We start from the raw sequence: 15,790 nt of genomic DNA on the forward strand, positions 1-15,790 counted from the left end.
TTCTGGAGTGGAATTTCTGGAAAGAAAGGTCTTAATTTGTAGGTTTTAATTTAAAAACTGGCATTTATGAATCAGTCCAGCAAACTGAGGTGGTGGGGTGTTAAGAAGATCCTGCTCATTTAGCCGTCTAAAATCCAAACCATGGGGCGGCACCCCATGTACAGAGGCTGTGTCCTCGTCGCAGCGGCCGCATGTTCAAGTCCAGCCTCGGCCCTTTGCTGCACGTCTCCCCCTCTCTCTTTCCCCCTTTCACACTCACACTGCCGTGTCAGTTAAAGGCAATAAAAGCCCCCAAAAAATAATCTAAAATGCAGACCATGTTCAGTCATGTACTTCCACTTTGAATCCAGCTGTAAACTGCTGTTACATGTCATTCACCTCTCTCTAACTCCCTGTTTCCTGTCACCATCAAATAATGGCTACATGCCAGAAAAGTGAACTAGAGTTTTCATAAAGATATGTGATAATCAATAATCACGTCAGCCCTCATGGCCAAAGGGACAAAGAAGGGAGGCCAATGGAATCCAAAACAAACGTTTCCAAACCAAGAAAGGACAACTTGGGAAAGCAAACTGAAGACTGGGTGAAGACTTCAATTAAAGGGATACCAAAGTGAATTAATATTGCATTTTCATGAAGTTTGATTATTCACAAGAGACAGATTATAAAAAGAAAGGTTAAAACCACAAGAGTCGCGGTTGACAGGAAATCACATGTTCTAATCAGCTGAGGATGGAAAGTGTGGAACAAAGAGAGCGATAACTGAGCATTTTGGGAGTATTTCCAGCAAGTTTTGTGGAGTGTTTTGTTTTCTTGTTGTTGTTGAAATCTTTGTTGGGCAAACGCAGCTGCAGTTTACAAATTAGCATCATATACGAAGAAGAATATAAAGAAGTGAGCATGATGGAGGCCGTGTTATACAGAGTGAGACGAGCTCACAAAGCAGTTTAACACTAAACTAGATGGTGTTTAATTTGAAGACTAAATTAAAGTGCTTAATTGTACTTGCATATCCCATCACCTGTTTGAATCGTATTGTCATTTAAACCATTTTGTTGGTTTTATTAATTGCGTTTTATTCTTTCTATCTTTAAATATACATTCAGGGTTTTCTTGTGAGGTCTTGTCCTTGTGAGTCTAGTCACATTGTTTTTAAGAAAAACACTTTCATAATTTAATTTCATGGAAGCATTTCTAACATTTGAATTGATAAAGATTTAATTAACTTTATACTGACGTTTAAATCTGATTAACTTTTGATATCCAATGTGACTACATTTTAAAATATATTTATTACTTGCAAATTGCAAATTATTTGAAAATTAAAACATGTACAGCCTCCATTAACTTTTAAAACTTTAAAAACGTAATGCATGTGTCTTTGAATCTGTTTTTTACTTCATGGGAAATAAAGTATGACAAAGATGGAGGTATTACTGCGCATGTGCTCACAAAGGTCCATGCGTCTGCCTGACTGAAACCTTGACTTTTAGTTCCACATATGGGTTCAGCAGAATCCTACAGTTCCCATGTGACCACTTGGTAACATCTTTTTTTTAACAACTCTCTGGCAGCAGCTTGTAATGCAAGCTTTCAGTCCTAAACAGAGATCTTAAACCCAATGACATCAGTCAAACTCATACTATGCTTTTATACTCCACCACCAGCCCGAACCGAACAAACAGTGCGGAGCAGGGAACCCACACTGCTGCAACACAATCTTGGCAAGTCCAACACTGCTCTACTTCTGGCCTAACAGGGTGAGCATTTCCAAAAGTAGCTGCTCTCGGCTGCTTCCTGCTCTCTGTGTGCAGAGTTATTGTATGTAGGCCATTCTCAGCCAACTTTACAGACACATCAACACCAGTCGATTAACCCTTTGAAACAACAGCAAATTTGCTTGTTTTCTTTTATAAACATTGGAGAAGGCAATGAGAAACTTAAGAAAAAATGACCCACAAAAATTTCAAGAAATTTGTTAAGAAAAAAATACAAGTAACGTTACCTGAAATTTAACCAAAAAACAAAACATATTTAGAAACAAAAAAAAAAGTCAATTAAAGTTGGAAAAAAAGGGGGTGACCTAAAAAAAAGTACTTGCTTAAAAATACTTGCCTAAAAAGTAATAACAATTCTGTAGCATCATTTTAAATATTTTTTAGTTATAATAAAAAGAAATTATGTTTATGGACATTTTTCCTATGCTTTTAAAAAATAATTTCCTGAATTTACTAATATCTTTTAATTTGTGACACATTTGTTGGCAAGTTGCTCATGTCCTTTTTCCCCATGTTTTCAAAAAATTCAAACTGTTTTTTTCTTTTCTTTTTTTAAACATGGGGAAAAAGCCAATAAGCAACTTGGCAAAAAATGTTCCACAAATTTAGAAATAGAAATATTTCTATATAAATATTTCTATAAATATATTTATTTATATATTTATATAGCCATTTTTTTTTATTAATAATTGCATATTTATTTAAAATTATATTACAGGATTACAATTCTTAAGCATTTCTTTTTTTTCTTTTATTAATTGTTGTTTTTTTTTTTATTTTATTGTAATGTTTTGTTTTGTTTTTTTTAATTAATTTTCAGGTTATATTATTGTACTAAAAAGTTAAAATTAATGAAAAAATATAGACCTAAAAAGGCACTGAAAAAAATCATTTATTTTACATATACTACATACTTTTTTTCTGTAACTTGAAATATAAAATAATTAGAACTATAAATACTGTTTTCGGGACATTTTTCTAATCCATTCTTGGATAATTTTCTAATTATTCTCGCGTCTTTTTAAAAACTATATATATTTCTTGTCACATTTTACTAGTTTCTTGCAATTTGTGGGGCATGATGTATTGCCAAGTTGATCATTGCTTTTTTCTCCATGTTTTAGAAATGAATAAAACCACTTTCCATTTGTGACTTAACTGATCACTTCCTTGTCCTCCGCCTCCTGATCCAACATTGCTCCATATGCAAGACTCCCTGAGTCACCATTTGATCAAACTCCTCTCTAAAAATATACCCCATACACATATTTTTACATAAAAACACACCATATTAAATATAAAGAACTGCTAGTTCACATGGAGTTCAGTTTGGTCATAAACGTCATCTACTATCTTCTCTGTTTACTTATTTTCCTTCCTCCCTTGAAAATCTACGAAATCTACCTTCCTAGCATTGCCTCTCCATCCCAAACCTCCCCCTCCTAATGACAGCATTACTGGGCGTGCTCAGTATTGACCCTTTCATCAGCATATCCTCTTCTCTGTATCACTTACTCTAAGTCACATGTGGAATCAAAGAAAAAGTGAGCATGCAGCAGCGGACACAATAAAGCACCGATAGATTGTCCATAGAGCTGCGGTGATTCCAAAAAGCCCCATTATCAGCCAGCTTTCACTGGCAGCAGCATGAGACACAAGTCTGTCAATGGCAGACAGCCCAATGGCTCTTTATTGATTGCTGTTGGAAGCAGCAGGAGGGAGGAGGAGGAGGAGGAGAGGAGGAGGAGGAGTTGGAGGAGGCACTTCCTTTCTTTGTTAGACCTTCTGTGGGGGCTTTTATTTTGGAGGGCTGAAACTGACAAATTCAAAAAGAAAGAAAGCATAAATCTATGACTTTTGTTGTGATAACATTAGATGGGCTGCTAACAATGGGGCATGGTCCATTGAGTACCATTCAGTGATGTGATGAAGATGCTGGAGCTCGTTGTTTACATATTTATTGTACAGTTGAGTGAGCATAAATGGTTGTTCTATTTGGGCAGAGTTTTTAGCTTCCTCTTATATGTTAAGTGTTCTTTCTTTCTTTTCATGATCTCTCTTAACCCTAATGGGGCTGCTTTAATATTACACACACTCGTATCACTGCACAAAATGCACTTTTTCAAAATCAAGCTTTCACAAATATTATGCATTAATAACATTTTCTACTTTCATTGAGTTTATTTTTTTAACCAACATTAGTCACAAATATTGAATATTCATTCATTTTCAAACTTTTCACCATTTAAATGCCTTTTTGTCATAATGACACTTTGTTTTTTAGATGGAAAAAGAAAACACAAAAAGTAAAATAATTTCCATGCTAAGCAGCATATAAGTCCAACAGATACACACATCATCAGATTGCAGGCATGCTAAGCAGATTTTTTCTCGATTAATTTTGGGATTATGCTACTTCAGGACACAGGGCCTCCTCGTTTGCGTCCAGCTATCGGTTTTGATTCATTGCACCAAGTTAGTCGAAAGCTGCCTCCTCTTGCTAGCACAACCACAGCTGGTAAAGGGTGAATTTTCGCAAGCTGCAAAATGTGTATGTGCAACAAACCGGAGGCAAACATTTGCATTGTGTTTGGTGTGAATCATAGGCTGTATATGGACAACATGACAGCTCCCCCAAAGTGTGGCTTTTCAATCTGTATCGCCCCCTGGTGGCTGGCTGCAGTGTAGGTCTTTAAGCCCACCCCTCCATGTTAGTGAATGGGTCATAGGCCAAACTAAAAACTCAAAGTACACACCAAGTACATTCTTCTATGGCTGGGGCGACACATCAGCGTAATCGATTATGTGAATTCATGGATTCACATAATGTGCATCGACACGTCGCACCATTTCACACAGCGTGCGTAATGAGAGCGTGAGCAGCGCCGGCATGTTGATTTTGTTTCGGCACTTATGTTTCACGTTAGAGCGTGCACACTGCCCGGCCAAGCAGCGCTTCTCAAGCACATCTGAGCTGCGTGTCAGCTGCAGCACATCTAGAGAAACCGGTGGCTCGCCGTTTTTTTATGTGTGACGCTCGCGTTTGTTGACTCTGTACCACTTTATACCGCGGTTTAAAGTCTCTCTGTCACAAAAATGAGGAAATAGTCAAGTAAATTCAGGTTAATTCAATTTTATTTATAGAGCCCATTATCACAAAACATGGTTTGCCTCAGAGGGTTTTACAGTGTACTACATCCCTCTGCCCTAGACCCTCACATCACCCAAGGAAAAACTCCCGAAAAAGAATCCCTGTAACGGGGCAAAAAAAATCATCCATCTTTACATACAGTCTTTGCGCTTAACACAATGTAAGAAAAGTGATATAATTAAAATAAATGAGGCACAACTTTGTGTTTAGTAAAGCAAAAAAGATGCATACTTTACTACTAAGCCATATTCTGCACTCGTGCAAGAATGAACCAAGACCCTAAGTGTTTCATTGTCAGGACCATTTCACATGCCCCTCAGAAACACAGCCTCATGCTTCAACATGTGGAGAGATAGACAGAGCGAGAAAGAGAGAGACTTTTTTTGTATACAGTAAATGTGAGAGTGACTTGATAGTGTACAGTAGCTTTAAAGCCTGATCTCTCCCCATCTTCACTGTCCCATAGCTGGAGGGGAGCAGACTGAACAATGGATGGGGGAGGAAATAGAAGTCTGTCTATGTATGTGTGTGTGTGTGTGTGTGTGTGTGTGTTTGCACACGCTCTGGGGGGATGGAGGGCTTGTCTAGCCTCAGTATCTGCTCTTGTAAAAGACAAGCACATATCTGGGAGCTCCAGTTTAAAGGGAAATGATGGTTTGAAATCAGTTTCTGCTGCAACATTAAAAGTCTTTGCTGCACAGCAAACATTTTTAAGACTTGTGAGCACCTTGCAATGACTTCATTCATTCTCTAACCATAAACCTTATCCCAGCATACTCCAGCTCTTATATCAACCTTAAACCCAGGCTCTACTACAGAAATGGCCCATATTTGGTCACATTAAGGACAAAATTATAAGAATGCAGACACACACATCCTAACAGTTGGAAGGTGGAACACAGCCTTTTACTGTTGTGTTTTTTTTCCCCAAGAGGCATTTGTGCCCAAATGTCCTGGTAGCTGTTGGAATAAAGCCACACTTGCTCACTCCAAGCATCATGGGAAAAGCATGTGCTGTGGAATGGGCAGTGGCCTGCCAGGGTTCAGACAGCAGGACGCTGGCTTCAAACTGGTCTACAGCCAACACTCTGCTCCACAAAGCTGCATGAAGAGGAGAGGGGCGAGCCAACATGTCGTGATGACAAGAAGAATTGAGACCCTTCCAGTTTAAGAGCTGACTCACACTAGCCGTCACTTTGTTTCCAGGTGGTGCTGATCCAGCTGAGACAGTTCACAGCTGGCATCACGCTAAAGTCCATTTGTGATAAGACTTATTTTATGGGGTTTGGCTTCTCTGCCCACCGCAAACACAAGACCTTACAACCAGACAGCTATGGGGGACTATGGGTAATGTTACATTTTTTATTAAAATAAACTATTAACTATTGCTGGGTTTATGTCTAGCTTCCACACTATTCCGACATTTTGGAATACCCAAATCGAAGATCTCTGAAAATGCTGGTGACGCAATTTTTGTTTAAAAACTCTGTTATTGAGCTTTAATGTGCTTTTCAGACTAAGAAATGCACAAAACAAATCTCACAAAATATTAAGTAATATTCTCACAGCTATTTTCCTTAGTAAACAGAAAAATACAACTGTACCCCTTTTGAATTTAACTTTTTCTCGATTACTGAAGACAGACATGGTTTAATGCCTCGTTAACTCATCATCAAACACACTTCATTCAAACACAATGGAAAAAAAATAAACCATCTTAGTTACTCTTGCTAGTAATCTAGTTACTTATTCCATTGTTCCAACAATCAACAGCTCTGGTTTGGTTGAAATAAATCCTTAATTCACCAAGTTAGATGTTAAAAAACATGCCATTAATCCCCACGGTCTCTCTGGCCACCGGCTGTTTACAGATTCACATTCAAAGCACAATGAATAAGAGCATTGAGCACTATAAGAGATCATAGAACAGGATTTTTCAGGCCTGCAGTCTGAAGGTCAAGGATTGGAAGCCATCAGGCTGGGTGTGAACTTTACAAACCCAGTCTGGTCTCAAGATGACCTTACCGCAAAACCAACTGTGACAGAAGTAGACAGGGGTCATGGAAACTAAGGGCAGGGCAGGCAGGCAGCTGCCGGATTTAACAGATGATGTACAAAGGCATTAAAACTTCAGGCAAAACATGAGACGAATGTGAGCTGATATAGATTTAGTGCGGATCACTGAAACTGACACTATGTGGCCATAGAAATAGATAATATGGGGTGTACTGAAAAAAAGACATCAGTAAGAATGCAGTAAGAGTTTATACAAAATATAATAAACGAGAAAAAGCACAAACCATTTCAATTCTGGTTGGATCTACACATGGGCACACTTTGACAGCTAATAGAAAACACCTGCTATGAAATCATTGATGTGGTGTTGCCAGAAGTGCAACATGCTTACAGAGTTTCAATCCACACAGCAGTACAGCAGCAGATGCCTGCAATCTGATGATGTGTGTATCTGTTGGACTTATATGCAACTAGGAACTGAGTTAAAAGGCCCTGCACGCAACAGTCATTATTGTGAAACTGACAGTGACATGTTGCTTCGACATCAACGAAGGCCATGCTCAAAGTAAACAGTTTAATGGTTGATCCCAGGCTTGGGCCTTATTAAATATTCAATACCTTTATTTTGAACTGAAATTTCAGAAGGTAAAATCAGACAGTTTTACCTTGTCAGACTGATGAATACACAACAGAACTCCACAAAATGTTAAGAAAAGTAATATTCTCAAACCTATTTAAACAGAGAAATTCAGCGGTACACCCTTTGAATTAAACTTTCTCTCTGAAGACTAACGAGGCTCGATCACCTCGTTAACTCCTCATAAAACACACTACATTCAAAAAGTGAGGCAGCAGGAGCGCTTTTGGTGTCTCTAAACCACCAGTGCTCAAGGAAGGAAACACTACCAAAAAAGTGGTATAAAAGATCCACGTCCAGGCACTCAGGATGGTTTGAAAAGAATAAAAGGCCTTTAATTCATAGACCTAAAAACATTAAAAATATAACATATATCAACTTGTGCCTTCTTCAATGTGTCGTTACACACTGAGGCAACAAGAGTGACTATAGTTGAAGTCACCACAGCTGTGCATGAGTGAAAGCATACCGCATCTTTTTCTGGCCTTTAGGGGCGGAACACAATAAACACTACAAATACAAAACTGAAAACACAAAAAACAGGCCCTCTCATAGACTATGAAAATCCTTACTAAAACACCAACTCCAAAATACTGCATTCAAGGAAATCACATGGCATCACATAACACTTCATTCAAACTCGACTATGTCCAGTCACTAACATAAAGGGGCAGGCTTTATGACCTAAACTGCAGCCAGACACCAGGGGGCAATCCAGATTAAAAAGCTTCACTTAGGAGGACCTGTTAAAGATGGACATATTTAATACCGTGATACTGCCAAAGCCAAGTCAGACCAACTCTTACTTAAAGGCTCTGCTTACAATTTTAAAACTGCAAAAATGCATGATAAGTAACTTCTTTTTTTGTTGCTTTCCAACTCTGCCCCGCGATATGTCTTTATCTACATTAAACTTAACCATCAAAGCAGAAAAAAAAATCACACTTCTTGAAAAAGCAGTTAAGGACCTTAAAAGAAGTTGGCAACCTCTCCTGACTTTGAAACAAACAAAAGGTTTATGAACTGAAACTATGAGAGCAGGTCATAGCGCCTGAAACAGTGTGGCAGGATTTCAAAGGATCAGCAGAACAAGGAGGATTGGCCTCTCAGAGCACAGCACTGTGTCTAATTACAGGTCAGGATGTGATGGAGGACGATCCGCTTCAAACACTTACATCACTGCTGACCCATTGACCTCTACTACACAACTACACACTGGTGAGCAGGACTTGTGTTCTTAACTCTTGAGGAAAATGCCATAAACCTGTTGGCAAATTCACAGTCAAAACAAAGAAAATACAGGCAACAACAGTCTCAAATTCCAGATTGTATTGCATAACTTGGGGCCTCACTCAGGCACTGTTCAACACACTGACGTAATCAGATAAGTCTTCACTCTGCTGTTTCAAAGTCTTACTTCATTTTGCAAGTACTTGTACAACAGTTTCACAAGACTTCAAAGACCTGTGGATTGTTTGTGGACTGTACTTCCAGCTCGACTTAATGTGCACAGATAGCTTAGCGCTTGTTTCATTTGGTATTTTTCCCAATGATCACACAAAAATTACTTTCCATTCTTACAGGAGGTGTTCTTAAAGTCTTAAAAAGAAATCAATTGCAACTAGGTTCCTGCACAAACTGCTGACCACCATCAATTAACACACTAATCTGTTAGTAAATCTTATTACCCTTTCAAGTCACTGCTCCCATAAACCGTCAGTACTATAAGAAGCTACAGTCTTTGTTACGACATGTCATGCCACCTGACTGTTGTGTGTCTCTCAGGGCCAGGACAGACATTTAACTCATCATGTTCTTGTTGCCATGGTTAATACCAGGTGTTGACTGTGTCTGGGTGTGGTTTGGTGCATCAACAGCTCAATGTGGACAACAAAGTCACATAGCTAAAAATGACATCACTAGGAGGGTTTCCATTACAGAATTGCGTAAAACTAAAGCAATATTTTGGAAATGTCAATAAAACACAGCCACGAGATGACTGTGTCACTGAGTGATGTTATACGACTTCTCCTCTTCCGATACACAAATTCTACTGCAGCCGCAATGGTGATAATGGAAAAGGCAAGCCCCTTATTTGTGGGAGCAGCCACGCATGAGGGATTTCTGGGAGGTGATAGTCCACGATTTCACAGAGGAATTGTAGATTCAAAACTTCCGGATGATCTGCTCAACCTTTGAAGAGCTATGCGATGCAATAACACCTTCTTATAGCACCTGCAGCACCACCGTCTGTCTCGCCCAAGTAGCGCTATAACATGGATTCAAGTTAGTCAGCACCGAGTTCGAAGGAGAGACTGAAAAAGTTAGAGATATCTTTAAAAAAAAACTCTTTACTAAACTCTTTTTGGGCCTCACCTTGACATTGAACGTGACACACTGAAGAAAAAAAACAAAACACTCGAACGGAAAGGTAAGCTCATCTGCTACAGAGCTGTGTACACATCTCTGCTCTACCGGCAATGGGATAGTAGCCTATTGTTAGGGGTTTACCCAATGTTATTAAAAAAAAAACACGTACATGTGCTAATTTTGGCAAGAAAGAGGGATAACAAGCAAGCCCATTTCCCACAGCCAGTGTGAAAGTGAAACGTGAAAGTTGGCAGTGTTTTAATTTCTCTCGCAAGCTCTTTTTTCTTTTATTCAATCAGGTTAAGAGAGTTAAACCCTTTAAAACCTGAGCAAATTGGCTTGATATCTGTCCAAAACATGGGAAGAAGGCAATGAAAAATGAAAGAATAAATGACCCAAAAATTAGTAAAAAGTAAATGAAAATGACCAGAAAAATATACAGATAGATAGATAGATAGATAGACAGCCAGACAGACACATACATACATATATCTCACATATATATGTTTAAAGAAACCCTGAAAGACAAAAAAAAAAGTTAAACAGAAAACAAAAAAGTAAATGACCTGGAATAGGGGTTTAAAATTATAATAATATACTGTATGTAATTCTGTAACATAATATGTAATGTTGTAATTACAAATGTTGTATAGTAAAATATGTAACTTTGATAATTAGACATATAGTTTGCCCTAGCTTTTTTTCTTTTTCCCTGGCTTTTTAAAATGAATTTCTTGTTTTCAAAATTCACTCATTTCTTGCAATTTGTGGAACATATCTTACCACGTTGCTAATTGCGCTTTTCCCCCATGTTTTTGAAAAAAAAATGCTCTCTTTTTTTCAGGGATCTAATGTATAAATACATGTGAAAGGCATCTGAAAGCAGCACAAACAAAGTGATGCCACTTCAGGGTTCAAAGGGTTAATCAGCTCCTTTAACACAATCCAAAAAAATGATTTAAGTTCCCTGCTGAAAATTGGTAGTGGGCTATCTCCTGCCAGGCCGTTGCACTGGACTGGAAAATACTGAGATGTTCCTGTTATTTTGTCTGTCTCCTGTGTTTCGCTGTGTTTTGTCACGCTTACCCAAGAAATACCTCAGAAATAACAAGATATCAGGTTTCTGAGTGGCATACCTGCTTAAGGGTTGGGGGAGAGTTCTAAGGAACATGATGAAGGCATTAAGAGTCTGTATTTTTCCATCAAAGACACAAGACAAAAGGGAATGACAAAGGTAAAAAGGAGGACACAGTAAATCCATGCTTTTCTCCTTAAACCCTGGTAACCTCTCATAAACACCCCAAAACACGCTTAGCTGCTTAAAGCTGATTAGACACAACATGTTCACACTTGCAGATCCTAAAACTCACTCTCTGCTGTGATTTAGCTGATACACATCTGAGAGGATTCAGAGTTTGAGTCTTTACAGTATCTGAGTTCTTCAACCGTACCTCATATTCATCTCACAAGCTGAGTGGTGTTATTGAGGTACAATTTCAAAAGCAGCGAGCTTGAAAATGTATTCCATTTTACTCAGCCAACACACAGTCACACACAATCCACTCAGCCCTCCGTGTGACACTGAAATGTTAGAAAACAGGGACCCTGGGCCTCCCTGTGTGTACACAGGCGAGTTTGAGACCCTACTCATATCACAATATGAAGAGGAGAGGTGAGGATTGTAGAAAAAAAAAGAAAGAAAGAGGAAGGTAGAGAGGGAGGGGTGGAGTGAATGAGTAACAGGCAGATAATAGCAGCAGCAGGAGAGCATGGACAAAGGAGCGGAGGAGCAGCCAGAAAGAGGAGGGAGAAAACAAAGAGGCCAACCAATGAGGATGCAAGACAACAAAACCCCCGGGAGGAGTGACTCAACAAAAAGTGGAGCTCTCTGCTGGTGTAAATCCACCAGGCTGAAGGGACTGCTGGGAGAGACCGGTCTCGGCAAATAACTCAGGGAAATTAAATACTGCACCTGTCCATAATAATAAGAATAAGAATAATATTACAGCTGCTTTCTTTTTTTTTTTTTTTTGGGGGGGGGTTATCGTGGGGTGTTGGGTATTGTGAAGGAAAACATCTGTGACTTGTAATCACTCAAAAGTATTGTATCTGTCCTGTCTTTACAAATTAAAACAGTTGACAAAAAAAGAATAATATCACAGCTGGGAATATATGCTTATCTCCTGATTCCATACGATCACAATACGCGAGTGCCCATTTGGTATGTATTGCAATATTTTTTTTTTAATAAGATTAATACCCTTTTTTACCAATATATTTCCATTACTTTTCTATCATTTTGAGGGAAATTTTAAAGACCAAACATTCTCTAAAATAACAATCAATACTCCTTATTGTTTTTTATTTCTGTTTTGTTTTTCACTTTTTTTTCCTTTAAAAAAATTAATTAGAAATTAGCCAGTTTTAAAGAAAAAAATGCATTTAGTTTCTTTAAAATCACCAAATATGACACTTGAAACTGTAGAAACAGAAATTATCACTGACTTTTCAAATGTTCTGCAGTCGTACACATGTCAATATACAGGTTTGTGAGACAGTATTTCATGATCTCCAAAACTTTCAGGATATATTCAGTTTGCCAAATTTTTCCAAGCCTGGAAATTGCTATTGGCAATTCCCATGACTTTTCCAGGGTTTTTATTAGCACATGAACCCTGAAACTTTGCCTTCTACTTACTTACTAAAATGTACATTGGATGTACAATAGAGCAATTACAGAATTTCTATTTTTTTAAGTAAACTTAAGCTGCTACACTTAGCTGTCCCTGCAGTGTTTACTATACATAGATTTATTTGTAGTTAACACCCAAATACCAATGTTGACCTCTACTTATTAATTTCTATTTTGTTTTTTCTTTTTTGTACTTAAAATGGTATCAATGCTTCAAATATGCATGTTTCCACAAAAAACACACAAATTCTAAAACACAAATTCTTTGTGCACATCTTCAACCTGGCAGCACAGAAGATCAGCACAGTTTTACCATTACTGTCACCAATTCATCACTGACCCAATGTCTCTCCGTCTGTTATGAAGTTGACCTCTGACCACCAACTTCTAATCAGTTCATTGGTGAGTCTAAGTAGACGTTTGTGCTGAAGTTAAAGAAACTCCCACAAGGCATTCTCGAGGTATTGTTTTTAGGTAAATAGGACAAACAGACGGACAGACAACTTGAAAACAGAATCTCCGGCCACGGCTGTCTCCTCCATGGAGACATAAACAGCTAAGGAAAACCACTATGCTGACCAAAGACGTGGAGTGCGTCTGACACTTTGTTTCTTTGCTATGATTCATGGTAAATGTGGAAACCTGTCAGATCAATGAGAAGTCAGGGGCAGAGGGAAGGACTCTGTCCTGTCAATCACCTCAATTCACCTAGCTTAATGGATGGAGCTTGCACTGGTTTGAATATCCACCTTGACCTTTATTTTGTGTATGCAGTGTTTAATCTAAGATTTAATGGGTTGTTCAAAAATCATGATTGTTTCTTTTCATAAAAATAGAACAATATATAAATAAACTAGGGCTGTCAAAATAACGTGTTAATTTCGATTAATTAATCACAGAAAAATAACAGGTTAAAAAAATGAAGGCTGATTAATCACGTTCTGTGCTGCACTTTGACCTTGTGCCTTATTGAGAGTCTTTGTACCATCAGAGTATTTCAAGCCAGAAATGTCACCTCAAAGCAAAAAATTTAGCAGCAATACCTCAGTAGGTCTAAACTTGAACAGCCTCTAATGCTAATTCTAGCAGCCAGCCTCGTCAAACCACATTGGGCCAGGTGTTCAGACGGAGGCTCGCCAATTTTTTTCCCCGTGCCGCACAGGGTTGTTGGCAGAAATGAAAATGGTGTTTTGATAATTATATTGACTCTATACCATCTTTTACAGCAGTTTAAAAGTCTCTCTGTCACCGAGATGTGGAAATACAAAGAAAGAAACTTGCCTGCTTCAAAATAAAAGTCCTCTAACAACGTCTCTTGACAGAATTCCATCAAGATTCTGATGTATGCCATTAATTTAGATTAATTAATCCCACAGCATGTAATAAATTACATTAATTTTTAATCGCTTAACAGCCCGAAAAAAAACAAACACATTTCAAATCAGTTTCCTTTATTCACCAGCCACACAAAACACTGTTCTTTAACCTTCTTGAAATGCTAAAGAAAAATTGCCATTGGGTGTGATGCTGTTTGGGTTCATTTCACAATGTTGCCTATGACAACACAACAGTGTGTGTGCTGTAAGACAGGATGTGGCCATGTTGATTCCTGTTACAGTGCGACTTACAGCGAGCTGACGAGTTCAACTGCACACAGCAGCTAAACACCACAGCTCCGTTGGTATGTGTGTGTGTGTGTGTGTCTGTGTGTGGGAGAGACTGTTACATTACTCGGCCAAAGTGTGCGAATGGAAAACTCCATGTTCTGTAGTTAAGTGATGGAGATGGAAGTGAATTAACATTCAGATCAGGCCAAGCCATTGGATGTTCACTCAGTCGTCACTGTATTTTATCACTATGTAATTGTTGAGTGGCAGATTTTCCTAATTTGAACTGAAGAGATGTTTTGTGATAACATGCCCTACCCACACTCAGATCCTGACGATCAGTATCACCTTCATTTGAACAGGAAGGTTCATTCTTACAGAAGCAAACTCTGCATCTGTAATAATAAAAAAATGTAATTCTAACTTCCTAACTCTTCTAGGAGTTTTCTGCCATATCTACCAAATCATGTCAAAAAGTGCACTAATACAAAAACAGTACTGACAAGCAGGCAAAACAGTAGGGCACGCACGCACGCACGCACGCACGCACGCACGCACGCACGCACGCACGCACGCACGCACGCACGCACGCACGCACGCACGCACGCACGCACACACACACACACACACACACACACACACACACACACACAGAGCTCAGACCGTAACTATTTAGTCACATTTTGCAGCTGGCAGTGGATGAATCGTCACTCTGCAGTTTCATTGTAACTGTCTGGTAACGCTAACATCCAACTGTTCACCGAAGCTTCAGCAAAAACATCAATGCTTCAAAGACCATCCGGGTCCTTCAAAATAAAGCACCATGGGTTCAGCTTGGATTTATACATTTATATAAGTTTATTTTATGACAGTAGCTACTTTTTTTGTAACTATGGTTTATTTAAAAATTTTGTATTTCAGTCATTTACAGTAGTTTAGAGGAGATTTCAAAATATTCGCATTAAATCGATCACCAAATTTCAGTTCCTCTGAGAATGGCAGATCAAGACAAGAGGTGGAAGTGAAGGCCATGGAGCCACCGGGTTTATCTTCAGAAAAAAAATAGAGGCTTCCTGAGGCCAGCCACAAGCCAAGCCAAACAATCTTGGGAGACCAGTGTTACGACATCAGATCTATCTCCTTTTCTATATTATTCTTGTAGACTCATATCACTGCTCAACAAGCAGATACATATACACAAACGTGCACACACACAACCAGACGTGTGATCAGAAAAAGCAGAGTAGCAGACCTATGTTTTATCCTACCCTTGCAGCTTCTTCAAAAGCTGTATTTTTATTATTTCAGCATCAGAAAAGGTACCAAATTCCAAGTACCGGAACTGGTTTAAGTTTCCGCTCAAATGTTAACAATACCAAACACTCAGAAGCAAGGGGAAACTGTTAAACTAGCTCTATAATTTTATTGTTCTTTATGACATCTGTTGCATATCTGTCTCTCCTGGAAGAGGATCCCTCCTCAGTCGCTCTTCCTGAGGTTTCTGCCTTTTTTTCCCCTTTTTTTTTGTTTGGGGGGGGG

The 15,790-nt window shown here is 38.6% G+C and overlaps 1 protein-coding gene across 2 annotated transcripts in view; it reads right to left on the reverse strand.

The window, feature by feature from the left end:
* lrch4 (leucine-rich repeats and calponin homology (CH) domain containing 4) overlaps positions 1-15,790 on the reverse strand; it is an 83,134-nt gene that overhangs the window by 37,879 nt on the left and 29,465 nt on the right. The gene's annotated exons all lie outside the window — the stretch shown is intronic.

The sequence above is a fragment of the Plectropomus leopardus genome, chromosome 23 (genome assembly GCF_008729295.1).
Source record: "Plectropomus leopardus isolate mb chromosome 23, YSFRI_Pleo_2.0, whole genome shotgun sequence".
In the NCBI taxonomy this organism is placed as follows: domain Eukaryota; kingdom Metazoa; phylum Chordata; class Actinopteri; order Perciformes; family Serranidae; genus Plectropomus; species Plectropomus leopardus.